Below are 13,057 nucleotides of genomic sequence, written 5' to 3'. Positions count from 1 at the left end.
CCAGAAGTTTGTCTGTCTTATTAATCTTTTCAAAGAACCAGCATTTGATTTTATCCATCTTTGCATTTTGTGGATTTCTACTCTTATTTGATTGATTTCTGCCCATATCTTTGTTTCCTTGGTTTTTTTTTTTGAGTTATTCTATATTTTTTCAACTTGAGTTGAACTTTAATCTTTCTTATGTAAGCATATAAATGTATAGATTTTTTTGAGTATTGTTTTAGTTGTCTCACAAATTTTATTACTAGTATTTTTGTTGTACTTTTCTAATTATCTTGTAATTTCCTTTATAATTTCCTCCTTAACCTAAGAATTTAGAACTATGGCTTTTGAGTTTCTAGAATTCAGGTGGAGGTTTCTGTTTGTTTGTTTGTTTTTATATTTTTGTTGCTTTTTTTTGTTACGGAGTTCTAGTTTTATTGTTAGAACCAAAGAACATAGATTATATGATGTTTGCTTTGTGGCCAGCACATAGTTTTTGCAAATGCTTCTTGTGTCCTTGAAAAGCATGTATACTTTCCACAGTATGTAAGTTCTCTCTGTATTTATTAGTTTGAACTTGTATTTTCTATAATTAATCTTTTCCTGTTGATCTGTTAGTTTCAGAGAAGAATAAGTTAAAATTGCCATCTAAAATTGCTGATGTCTCTCTACTTCTGAGAGTTGTTGCTTTGTGCATGTATGTTTGTAACATTATTGCAAAGAAATTCACATGCCATAAAATGCAGTTTTTTTAATATATTCACAGAATTGTGCAGTCATTATTATTACCTAATTTTAGAACATTCTTACTAGCCCAAAAAGAAACTTGTGCCCATTAGCAGTCACTCCCCATTCTCCCTTTCCCTAGACCCTGGAGACTATTAATTGACTTGCTATCTCCTATTCAGTGGGTTTACCTATTCTGGATTTCAAGTAAGTGGAATCATATAATATGTGGCCTTTTGTAGTCACAAAACATGGCTTCTTTCACATAGCATAATGCTTTCAGGGTTTATTTGTGTTGTAGCATTTATCAATACTTCATTCCTTCTTATGGCCAAATGATATTCTACTGTATGGATATACATACCATATTTTGTTTATCCATTCATCTTGATGGGCATTTGGGTTGTTTCCACTTTTTGGTTATTAAGAATAATACTGCTGTGAACATTCATGTACAGATTTTTGTATAGACATGTTTTCATTTTTCTTGAGTATGTATCTAGGAGTGGAACTGCTGGCTTATATGTGTCTCTATGTTTACCTTTTGAGGTACTGCTAGATATTTTCCAAAGCTGCTACACCATTTTACTGTTCCACCAGCAACATTTAAGGATTCCAGTTTCTCCATGTCCTCATCAACACTATGTTTTATTTTAGCCGTTCTGGTGGGTGTGAAATGACATGTCATTGTGGTTTTGATTTGTATTTCTTTGATGACTAATGATACTGAGCATCTTCTCAAGTGCTTGTTGGCCATTTATATATCTTCTTCGGAGAAATGTCTATTCAGTTCTTCGAGTCCTTTGTCCATTTTTAAATTGGTTTTAGTCTTTTCACTGTTGAATTGTAAGAATTTTTTATTCTGGATACAAATCCCTTACCATATATATGATTTGCAAATATTTTCTTCCATTCAGTGGGTTTTCACTTTCTTGATGATGTCCTTTGAAACACAACTATTTTTAATTTTGTTGAAATGTAATTTATGTCTTTTTTTTAGTTGTTGCTTGTACTCTTGGTTTAGTATGTCTCACAAATTTTGTCATGTAGTCTGTAACCCATGGTCAAAAAGATTTGTTCCTGTGTTTTCTAAGTGTTATAGTTTTAGTGCTTACTTGTAGATTATGATCCATTTGAGTTTTCTGTATGGTGTGAGGTGAGTATCCAGCTTCATTCTTTTGCGTGTGGGTATCTAGTTGTTCCAGCACCATTTATTGAAAAGACTGTTCTTTCCCCCATTGAATTGTCTTGGTGTTTTATGTATTGTAGAAGCATAAATGTTTATGTTTGCTAGTTCTTGATCTGTCTTTCCTTCAGTATATAATACAGTACCCTACTTTGTCCTTTATATTTGTTTTTGCCTTCAATTGTTTTTTTTGTTTTTAGTTTTCTAATTGCTGTGAAGCTCTTGGTTCATAGTTGTCCTTCATATTTCCCAGCCCCCCAATTGTGTGCCATATACTGTTCAGCTCTGGGTTGCTACTCTTCCCTTCCTCTGTCCAGACAAGCCAGCATTTGTTTCCCCAGGGATTTTTCACAGTTTTTTTGTTTGTTTCTTATATCCAACCTCTCACTTGTAGAACAATTTCAAAGGGAGGGAGCTTGGCTTAATATCTTATCAAGAATTGGGGGCACCTGAGTGGCTCAGTTGTTAAACGTCTGCCTTCGGCTCGGGTCATGATCCCAGGATCGAGCCCCGCATCGGGCTCCCTGCTCCGCGGGAAGCCTGCTTTCTCTCCCACTCCCCCTGCTTGTGTTCCTGCTCTTGCTCTTTCTCTGTCAAACAAATAAATAATTTTTTTAAAAAAATATCAAGAATTGTAAGCTGAATATTACTAATTTAAAAAATTATGTACATTTGGCTTTTAATTGCATGAGAGTTTTTTTGCCACAAATTAATTTTTCTAATTATTTCTAATTATTAATGTAAGCTTTTACTAGTTGTTTTCCATTTAGGGATCACATACTTCTTGACAGTGGGAAAGGAACAAAGGGAGGTCCTGGGCAATGAAAGGAAACTAGTGTAGGAATATTAAGTGATAATTCAGAAAGTGAATAATGTAAATTTCAGTGCACATTTTTTTTTTTTGATGGTTTTCTTCAGAACTTTTAAGTATCATCATTTAAGCATCTGATGTATAGAAGACATTATACTGGGTGCTCCTGATAGAAGTTGAATAAGATAAGATCTCTGCTTTCAAGGAGCTCTTTCTAATACTTTATGAAAGTGAATTTATATATAATTCAGGTTAAAACTAAAATATCTTCACTTCTGAGAGAAGTTAAAATTTCAGAAGCTACTAAGGGTGTTTTGTTGGGATTAAGGACATTTCTCTTTGAGCAACCAGAGATAAAAGCCAGATGGAACAGCCCGCCTTACTTTGAGAATTTTTTTGTGGGCTCCTTTTCTTGTGCACAGCTTTTGTTCATTCTGCAGTCTGCTTGACTCTGACCTGTTTTTGGCTACACTCTCTCTAGCTTCACCTGATTTGGGCTACCTTGCTTTCTGTTCTTAAAATCAGCCTCATATCTTAGTGTTTTTATGCATTCCAGGAATGATTTGCTCCGTATACTTGGACCATGCTCCTTAGCTTGCCTCTCTCAGTTTGTTCGTCTGTTGCATAATAATTTGCCTCTGCTGCTAAATTCCTGCCTCTGAATTTGCTCTGTACCTGTCCTTATGTGTAGTTGGCTTGACGTATTTTGGCTCTTGGCTTTAGTTTCTAAATATGCCCTTTTGTTCTTCCTGAGGTGATTCATTGAGGCTTTCTTGTAACTGATTTTCTAAAACGCTGGCCAGCCCTGTCACTGGTTCAGATCCTCTCTTCTTCCTCTTCCAAATTTTTGAGTTGTAATAACCACAGCTCATTTTATTTTAAAATTGTTATTATATAGCTTTTTATTTAAAATTTACCCACCACAGATAAAAAGAGTCTACAGTTTTTTGTGTATGGCCTGATGTTATTTTACTTTTTTAAAAAACAGCTTTATTGAAGTATAATGGATATATACATGTACCTATTTACAATATACAGCATAAATTTTGTCATAAGTATATACCATGAACTGTCACTGCAATAAAGATAATTAACATATCCATCACACCCCAAAATTTCTTTATGTCCCTTTGTAGTTCCTCCTCCTTCCCTCTTCCCATCCCCTCTCCAGCCCTCAGGCAACTACTGATCTAATTTCTATAACTATAGTTTTTATTTTGAGGAATTTATATAAATGGAATCATACAATATATACTTTCGTTGAAGGCTGTGGGTGGCTTCTTTCAGCATAATTACTTTGATATTAATTCACATTATGTTTCAGTAGTCCACTCTTTTTTCTTGCTGAGTAGTATTCTGTTGTATAACTATACCACAATTTATCTGCACACCTGTTGATTATTTGGATTGTTTCCAGTTTTTGGCTGTTACAAGTAAAATGGCTGTGAACATTTGTATACAAGTCTTTGTATGGACCTATACTTTCATTTCTCTTGGATGAACACTTAGGCATGGAATGACTGGGTCGCATGGTAGGTGTATAACTCTTTAAGAAACTGCTAAATTCCTTTCCAAATTTGGTGCACCATTTTACATTTCTACTACTGATATATGAGAGTCCTAATTGCTCTAAGTCCTTTGTATGGCTATATTGTCATTTGACTTTTTAATAAAACATTTTATTCTTTCAAGTTCTGCAACTTGTGTTTACATTTAAATGTTTAATAATGCCTGGAATGTATTTTGGTGTTTGTTAAAAGGAGTGAGGTAAGGTAAGAAGTCAGTTTTAATATTTCTTTCAAAAGGCAGACAGTTGTTTCCACATCATTTTATTAAATAGTCCATCATATTTCCATGGATTTAAAACCTGCCTTCCTAACGAATTGTTTCAGCTGAATACATTTTTAGGTTCTTTGCCTGTTCTTCAAAACCTAAATGTTTAGATATTAGAGAAAAATGTAGAATAAATCAGAAATTTCTCCACTTATGATGTGATAAAGTATTTTAAGGAGGTAAAATTATGAGGATCATGTTCTATATATGAGATCTAATTGAGTTCTCAAAGGAGAACTATTATAAGATTTCAAAAATGTACATTCATATCTTTTGGATAAGGAGTATGATTTTTTGTTCAATTTGTAATCATTCTAAAAACACAGCTCTGGATAAAATGATCTCTGCAGAACATATATGTATGATTCTACCAATGATCACTATTTCTGCAGTCTCCTAGTTTAGAAACTTTAATACCATGTTTGGTCCTGTTTTCTGCATTCCTTCTATCCATCTACTTCCAAGTTCTCTTTCTTTTAGAGCATCGTCTAGTTTATCCCGTTTATCCGTTCACATATGCGGTAGTCTTACAACCTCAGTGCCCCTAGTCTAATTCCCTGTTACCCATATTACATTGATTCCAGATCATTTTTCTAAATGACTTTTTCATTAAGTTTAAAAAAGTTAATTCTTTTTTATCTTTGCATCACATTTACGGTTTCTATTTTTCATAATGTAGTCTGAGTCCAATTTTGTTTTTTTTTTTAAAGATTTTATTTATTGGGGCGCCTGGGTGGCTCAGTTGGTTAAGCAACTGCCTTCGGCTCAGGTCATGATCCTGGAGTCCTGGGATCGAGTCCCACATCGGGCTTCCTGCTCAGCAGGGAGTCTGCTTCTCCCTCTGACCCTCTTCCCTCTCATGCTTTCTATCTCTCATTCTCTGTCTCTCTCAAATAAATAAATAATATCTTTAAAAAAAATAAAAAAAAAAAGATTTTATTTATTTATTTGACAGACACACCGCGAGAGAGGGAACACAAGCAGAGGGAGTGGGAGAGGGAGAAGCAGGCTTCCCGCGGAGCAGGGAGCCCGATGCGGGGCTCGATCCCAGGACCCTGGGATCATGACCTGAGCCGAAGGCAGACGCTTAACGACTGAGCCACCCAGGTGTCCCCCGATTTTAGTTCTTAGCACCCATACAGAAGTCATTTGCTTTAATCATACTGATCTCGTCATTCTTTCTTGCCATGTTTATGTCATTGTATTTCTTTTTTAAGACTTTATTCATTTATTTAGAGAGAGGGAGAGACAGAATTCCCAGCAGACTCCGCGTTGAGTACAAGCCCTATGTGGGGCTTGATCCCATGATCCCGAGCCTACCACCCGAGCTGAAATCAAGAGTCAGGCGCTGAACCAGCTGATCAACCCAGGTGCCCCTATGTCATTGTATTTTTTTATTGGGTTTCCTTTATATAATACAACCTTTTTTTCCTGTTACCTTTCTTTCTAAATTTAGCTTAGATCTTTCTTCTCCATAGATACCAGACCATGATTTCCCCTCCTGAACTTTTTTTTTTCCACTGTCACCAAGTTGATTTTTATTAAAACTGTCTTTGCACTTGAAATAAAATTAATTAAAAAATAATCTTTTTCATATAAAATTTGATATATCAGATAAAAACTTCCACTTAATCCCCAAATTTGTTAATTTCTTATTGAAGGCAAGGTTTGTGTTTAAGAACACACTGAAATTTTATTAACCTCCTCTGAATTCTTAATACCTGTAGTAAGTTACTCCATTCACTCTGATCCATGTCCACTTCCTTGGAGATGTTAGCCATGCCCTTGCCTATTCTCTGTGCCTGAAAAACTGTTCTCCAGATCTCATTGTGACTTGTTTTCTTAACTGTTTACCTGTCTTGATTCAATGACACCTTCTTATTGAGACCTTCCTTGAGTGTCTTATTTTAAATTCAGTCTTCTCCTTAGTCTCTGTACCTTTCTTTGATTGTTTTTTTGCATAGAGTGCAATACATCTGACATACATTTTACTTGTCTGTTTTTGTTCCCTTATAAGTTCATTGAGGGCAGAGGTTTTTGTTTATTGTTTTTTGACCAATACCTTGAATAGTGCCTTACACATGGCATGTGCTCAGTAAATACTTAAGTGAATGAATAAATACTATTAGGTTGGTATTGTTCTTTAGTTAAATAAAGGTATTAGTTCAGTTTGTTTAGTTCTTCGAAGGTTGGCATGGAGTGACCTATTAACATTAAGTACTAACTGACTGAAGGTGTAGAATTAGAAACTTTGACCACACAAAGGCAGGTTGCACTTTATATTCCACAGCTGGTCAAGATACTAAGCATAATTAACTTTCCGTTCTGAGTAGGATCTTAAAGTTCCTTTTGTTACTTAATAAATTAGAATAATTTCTGGGTACTTAATAAATTATAGTAACCTCCTGGTTATATAAAAAAATGCATATTCCTTGAGACCATTTAGAAAATACAGAAAAGCGGCGCCTGGGTGGGTCAGATGGTTGAGTGTCTGCCTTCGGCTCAGGTCGTGATCTCAGGGTTCTGGGATTGAGCCCGGTGTCGAGCTCCCTGCTCAGTGGGGAGTCTGCTTCTTCCTCTCCTGCTGCTGCTCCTCCTGCCTGTGCTCTCTTGCTCTGTCAAATAAATAAATAAAATCTTTAAAAAAACCCAAAATACAGTTTCTTCCTTCTGGTACAGGGAAGGCACCTTTCACATGGGAATTTTCAAGTTTCTTCGGTTCAAAATAATCAGTATTTGCCAAAGGAGTATATTTTGGGGTGGCCATGTCCTGAACTCCTTCAATACATATGTAGCAAAACTAACAAAAAGCAAGGAGACTTGGAAAGGGTGGGAGATGAGATTTAGGGAAGGATATACAGTGACTTCATCTTTACTGATAATGTTCCATTTCTTAGGCTGAGTAATGAATTCACAGGTACTACGTTACTTTTTGTACCCTTTTTGTACATTATTTTTCATAATAATTTTTAAAGGTAGTGGTAATGTCACGTATAGGGAAAGTTGACAGGGTGTAGGAGGTTTACAAAGAGAGGAGGCCTGAATATAGTTGGTAGAGAAAAAAGACTTGATTAGTAAAAAGAGGAGGTTTGGTAGATACAGTTAGGACCCAATTACAATTGGAAGCTAAGAAATAATATTTTCCAGGAGTGCTTAGCTGCCTTACTATAGACAGAGGTGGTTACATGGATTCAGGGCTCGTATTTATCAAATAGGTGCAAAAGATGGGCAATGGGAGTTTAATTATTGGCAAGAGTAGTGGAGATTCACTACTGTAAAGATTCTAATAAAAAATAGAAAAATCAAGGGATTAGTGACATCCATAAGAACAAAGAAAAGATAAAGTGGAAATAAAATGAGCAAGAGCTATGTATTTTATTGAAATCTGAAACATTGGGGCGCCTGGGTGGCTCAGTCATTAAGCGTCTGCCTTGGGCTCAGGTCATGATCCCAGGGTCCTGGGATCGAGCCCCGTATCGGGCTTCCTGCTCAGTGGGGAGCCTGCTTCTCCCTCTCCCACTCCACCTGCTTGTGTTCCCTCTCTCGCCGTGTCTCTCTCTGTCAAATAATAAAATCTTATAAAAAAAAATCTGAAACATTGTAAATTACACTGTTATTTTATGCATCATTAAGAAAACACTACCAATTAAACTATGATAGTCTTATGAGTTAGAATTCTAATTATATATTTACTATACAATATTGGAAGTTCTTTTAGTCTTAATAAGATGTAAATTTTTACCTTTGGTTACTCTTATATTAAAAAGCAGAATATGAATAAAAATAATTAGTTAAGGGATCCCTAAAACTTTTTCAAATCCAGTTTTTTGTTACTGTTTTTTCTTAATCATAGGAAGTTCTCACTGATTTGTTCAGGTTTTCCAAGGAATGCATATGAGGGAGTCATCATCATTCTTTTGGACTTTCTTCTTCACTCAGACTCACTGATAACTATGTTTTTCCAAATTTATCATTCTTTCTGACATCGAGCTTATTGGTCGTAAGGAGGGTGTTTGGAGGTAGTGAACTAGGCATATTAAGTAGTAATCCCAAGTGGGAGTCCAAAGTAAATTATCTCTACATAATTGCATAATTTTAAGAAATGCTATGTCACCAACACTTGATGATATTCATTCTGCAGGTTTTGGTGCTGATGCTGTTTTAGTATTTACACACGTGCAGGTAGAACCAACTATTAAGAATACCTCTTGGTCAACAGCAGTTAGATGATGCCTGCTGATTATAAAGTGTGTCCTGATTTCATCAATATAAGGATGTGAAATAATGTACATCTTCTATACAGTGAAATTTGGTAGAAAAGTAGTGGTTGTTGTTGGGTTGGTTGTCCAGATTTACAGTTTCAGAGCTGGGGCAGTCGCAGATGACAAGAGTGACAATGATAGGGGTGGCTATGTGGAGAGGAAACCATCATAACTGGACCTGAAGAAAACAAGGTCAGGTCAGTGTGTTGTATGGATTTTCTGTGATGGCATGATATAAAGCAGGAAAACTGAGATCAAGGTGTCAGAGATAGAGAAATAAAGAATTCATAAATTGAGAGTAAAAAAGGATAAAGGTAATAGTCATATGGCATGACTTCAAAGGAGTAGGGGTTTTACTTTCACCCTGTATGACACTAGAATCAGGAGACACAATGTCTTCTAATGTGAAGTATGTAAGCCATGAGCAGCCTCAGAAGAAAGGGTATCTTTAGGGAAGAGCCAGTTTCAGTCAAGGAAATAAAGGCTTATGACAGAGGATGAGAATGCAGGGATTATAGAGGACTTCATGGGAAGGTTTTAATCAAGGTAAGACACAAGAAGCAATGTGGCCATAATATGAGAGGGGATGATTATTAGCAGGGGGGCTTACTTCTTGAGTAGTGAACATGGACTAACATAGGTATAGCATTAAAGTTTGCCCATACCATTAAATATTGTTGAAAACAGATTTTTTTTTTTTAAGATTTTATTTATTTATTTGAGAAAGAGAGACAGCACAGAGGGGGAGTGAGAGAGAGAAGCAGGCTCCCCACTGGGCAGGGAGCCCAGTGTGGGGCTTGATCCCAGGATCCTGGGATCATGACCTGAGCCAAAGGCAGACACTTAACTGACTGAGCCACCCAGGCGCCCTGAAAACAGATTTTTAAATGGCTGCAGAACTTTGTGTTGAAGGGTATACAGCTTACTTAGCTGATATGATGTTGAAAGTTAGATTGGTTCAAGTTTTTCACTAATGTGAATGGATATTCCATTATATAATACAGTGAAATATAATAGCACCTAAATCTTTATATCTTTTTTTTATATCCATATAGTGAACTCCTGAAAGTGGAATTACTGGTTCAAAAGAAATGGATATTTTTTCAGGCTTTTAATGCATTTTGCCAAACTGGAACCATTTCACACGTTCACAGTGTAGGAGTGTATATTTACTCATTACTTTGCCATTATTGGAAGATACAACTTCAAAAATCTGAATTTGATGATAAAAGTTAGTATTTTCCTTTTCATCTCCTTAGTTACTGGTAAGATTGAACATTTTTTCATATAGTTAATGGTCGTTTATATTTTCTCTTTTCTAAATTTTCTGTTGATAGCCATGTCCATTTTTTCTTTCTGAGTATATATAATAAAAATTTTATGTATTTTTTGCAGCTCTTAAACAGGCTTTGTACTTAACAAAAGAAGCATGTGAATGTGGACAAACAAAGCTCAAATAGAGATTGCTAAGTTGTAGGACCTTTAGTAAATGATCTGTTGCTAAGTTAAAAAAAAATAATAAAGAACAGGATGTTTTCATTTCTAAGTTCTCAGAGCACTACTGAAAATTATAGCCATGAGCCATTTGAGGAAGGATTGATTCTTGAACTGTTTTTAGTGGATAGGTAAATGTCTTATTTCATGAAGAAGGCTATATGTGATTTTTTTAAAATTTGTGACTTATTAGGGAAAAAGGGATTGATTTCTGCAAAAAAAATATTCAGAACCCTTTTCTGAATTTTTATTTTTTCTTATTTTTTTTAATTTTGTAAAAAGTGTTTGTGACTGAAGAAAGGTAATTCAATAATATAAATTAATGTCCAGTATCTTATTTCTTTCCCAGTGTCATTAAACTGTATTCTCTGTATTGGTGAAGGGACTATAGTAATATATATAAAACTATTTCTCTTCTGGCAGTTATCAAAGCCCAGGAGTCAACCCATCTAAACGTGTAGTGATGTAAGAAATGCACAATCATGTGGTTTCTTTTGCATTTATCTGAACTAATTGTGAAGGTTTTAAAAACCATTTCCCTTTTAATTAGATTGTATCTGTCAGACTGCATCCCAATGAAACATTAGATTGATTAAATAATTTTTTTTTTTGGTAGATTTTATTTATTTGGAAGAGTGTAGAGAGAGAGCAGAAGTGGGGGGAGGGGCAGAGGGTGACGAGAAGCAGGCTCTCCGCTGAGCAGGGAGCCCGATGCAGGGCTCGATCCCAGGACCCTGGGATCATGACCTGAGCCGTAGGCAGCTGCTTAACCAACTGAGCCACCCAGGCGCCCGATTAAATAATTTTTATTCTCTATACAGAACAAATGACCAGGGGAGGTAGTAAAGACTAAGAATAGCCAGTCACGGTGTTTTTCTTAATTCTGCAGTTTATGGTGCCTATACTTGATAACCGTGTGTGTGTGTGTGTGTGTGTGTGTGTGTGTGTGTGTGTGTGTGTAGAGGGTATTATTATATATTATTAGTATCTATAAAACGGACCTGGCATTTTATCTTTTTTTTTTATATTCATTTCTTATTTGGAAATTAAAAGAAACCTACCAACTCTTAGATAAGACATAAAAAATTAAGATGTTGATCAAATATGGCTCCTCTCCCACTTTTAGTGCTGTACACATAGTAGGCTCTCAGAACATGTTTGTTGAATCAAGTTGAAATATTTGCAAGGAACTACTACTTCAGGTTTTATAAAAGGTTATTTCCCTGATATTTTTGGTACAAAACCTATTTTGAAAGATTGGTGTGGTACAATAGCAGTTTTTGCACTTTTAGGACTGTTGGAATGTTTACATAAGAGCCAGTTTATAACTTGAGTTATTTTTTCTTTAAGATAAAGGCCCAGGGTGCCTGGGTGGCTCAGTCAGTTAAGTGGCTGACTCTTGGTTTTCGCTCAGGTCATGATCTCAGGGTGGTGAGTTCAAGTTCCTTGTAGGGCTCCACACTGGGTGTGGAGCCTACTTGAGATCTTGAGATTCTTTCTCTCCCTCTCCTCCCTTTGCCCTTCCCTGCTTACACAGAAGCTTGCTCTCTTGCACGTTAAAAAAAAAAAAGATAAAGGCCCTTACGGGGAATAATTTTTATCTTCCTACATTTAAAACTAATGCTAATTTGTGGTTTTATTAGAAGGTACTATTAATGAATACTCTCTTCTATTCTGTGAACTAATTGGTCTTCAAACATAAAATTAGAATAATTGCATGCCTGCTGATTTTGAAACTAATCAATTAATGACTGTTTTGTATGGTTAGATCACTTACATTCATCCTTAATCATATTATTTAAAGCTATTTTTCCTTAGGCCATTTGTAGGCTAGAATATTTTGTGGCAAGAACTAAAGTGTTTTGTGATATCTGGGGCTTTAATTTACAATCCCAAGGTCACAGGCTGCAAGCAGTACCAACTGAGCCAGCCAGGCGCTCCTCCTTCCTTTTTATAGAAACCATAGATGGTCCCCAAACTAGAATACTTTGATTTAGGATTTTTCAGCTTTACAGTGGTGCAGAAGTGTTATGCATTCAGTAGAAATTGTACTTCAAATTTTGAATTCCAATCTTTTCGTGGGCTAGTGAAGTGCAGTACTCTTGTCATGGTGCAAGGCATTGGCGGTGAACCACAGCTCACTCGTAGTCAGCCGTGTGATCATGAGGGTGAACCACTTACAACTATTCTGTACCCATACAACCATTCTGTTACTCACTTTCAGTACAGTATTCAATAAATTATATTAGATATTCAGCACTATATTATAAAGTAGGCTTTGTGTTAGGTGGATTTGCCCAACTGTAGCTAATGTGAGTGTTCTGAACACCTTTAAGGTAGGTTGGGCTAAGCTATGATGTTGGGTAGGCTAGGTGTATTAAATACATTTCAACTTAAAATATTTTCAGTTTTTGGGGCGCCTGAGTGGCTCAGTCGTTAAGCGTCTGCCTTCAGCTCAGGTCATGATCCCGGGGTCCTGGGATCGAGCCCCGCATCCAGCTCCCTGCTCTGCAGGAAACCTGCTTCTCTCTCTCCCACTCCCCCTGCTTGTGTTCCCTCTTTCTCTGTGTCTCTCTCTGTCAAATAAATAAAATCTTTGAAAAAAAAACATTTTCAGTTTTTTAAAAGATTTTATTTATTTGAGAGAGAGTGTGTGCAGGAGATAACAGCAAGCACAAGAAGAGAGAGGAGCAGAGGGAGAGGGAGAAGCAGGCTCCCCACTGAGCAGGGAACCCGAGGCGGGGCTCCGTTCCAGGACCCTGG

At 36.2% G+C, this 13,057-nt stretch overlaps 1 protein-coding gene and 1 non-coding gene across 7 annotated transcripts in view; one reads left to right on the top strand and one right to left on the bottom strand.

Annotated features, from left to right (window-relative positions):
• Positions 1-13,057, top strand: part of NSRP1 (nuclear speckle splicing regulatory protein 1) — a 50,508-nt gene that overhangs the window by 23,929 nt on the left and 13,522 nt on the right. For 2 of the 6 annotated variants that reach the window (XM_073879332.1, XM_073879331.1), the window contains exon 3: positions 5,775-5,908. The exons of 3 other annotated variants lie outside the window; for them this stretch is intronic. The gene's annotated coding sequence lies outside the window, so the exon portion shown is untranslated. Of the gene's footprint in view, positions 1-5,774; positions 5,909-9,855; positions 10,066-13,057 lie in introns of all 6 variants that reach the window. One more of the 6 variants, XM_073879333.1, reaches the window with a different exon arrangement.
• Positions 8,360-8,454, bottom strand: LOC112808489 (small nucleolar RNA SNORD116). The gene has a single exon (XR_003204363.1). It is a non-coding gene; the product is annotated as a small nucleolar RNA SNORD116 (small nucleolar RNA).

This window comes from Callorhinus ursinus, unplaced genomic scaffold (genome assembly GCF_003265705.2).
Source record: "Callorhinus ursinus isolate GAN/ISIS: 27379988/994484 unplaced genomic scaffold, GSC_fseal_2.0 scaffold34, whole genome shotgun sequence".
Classification (NCBI taxonomy): domain Eukaryota; kingdom Metazoa; phylum Chordata; class Mammalia; order Carnivora; family Otariidae; genus Callorhinus; species Callorhinus ursinus.
The sequence above is the reverse complement of the archived record's forward strand: the minus strand, read 5'-3'. Positions and strand labels throughout refer to the sequence as shown.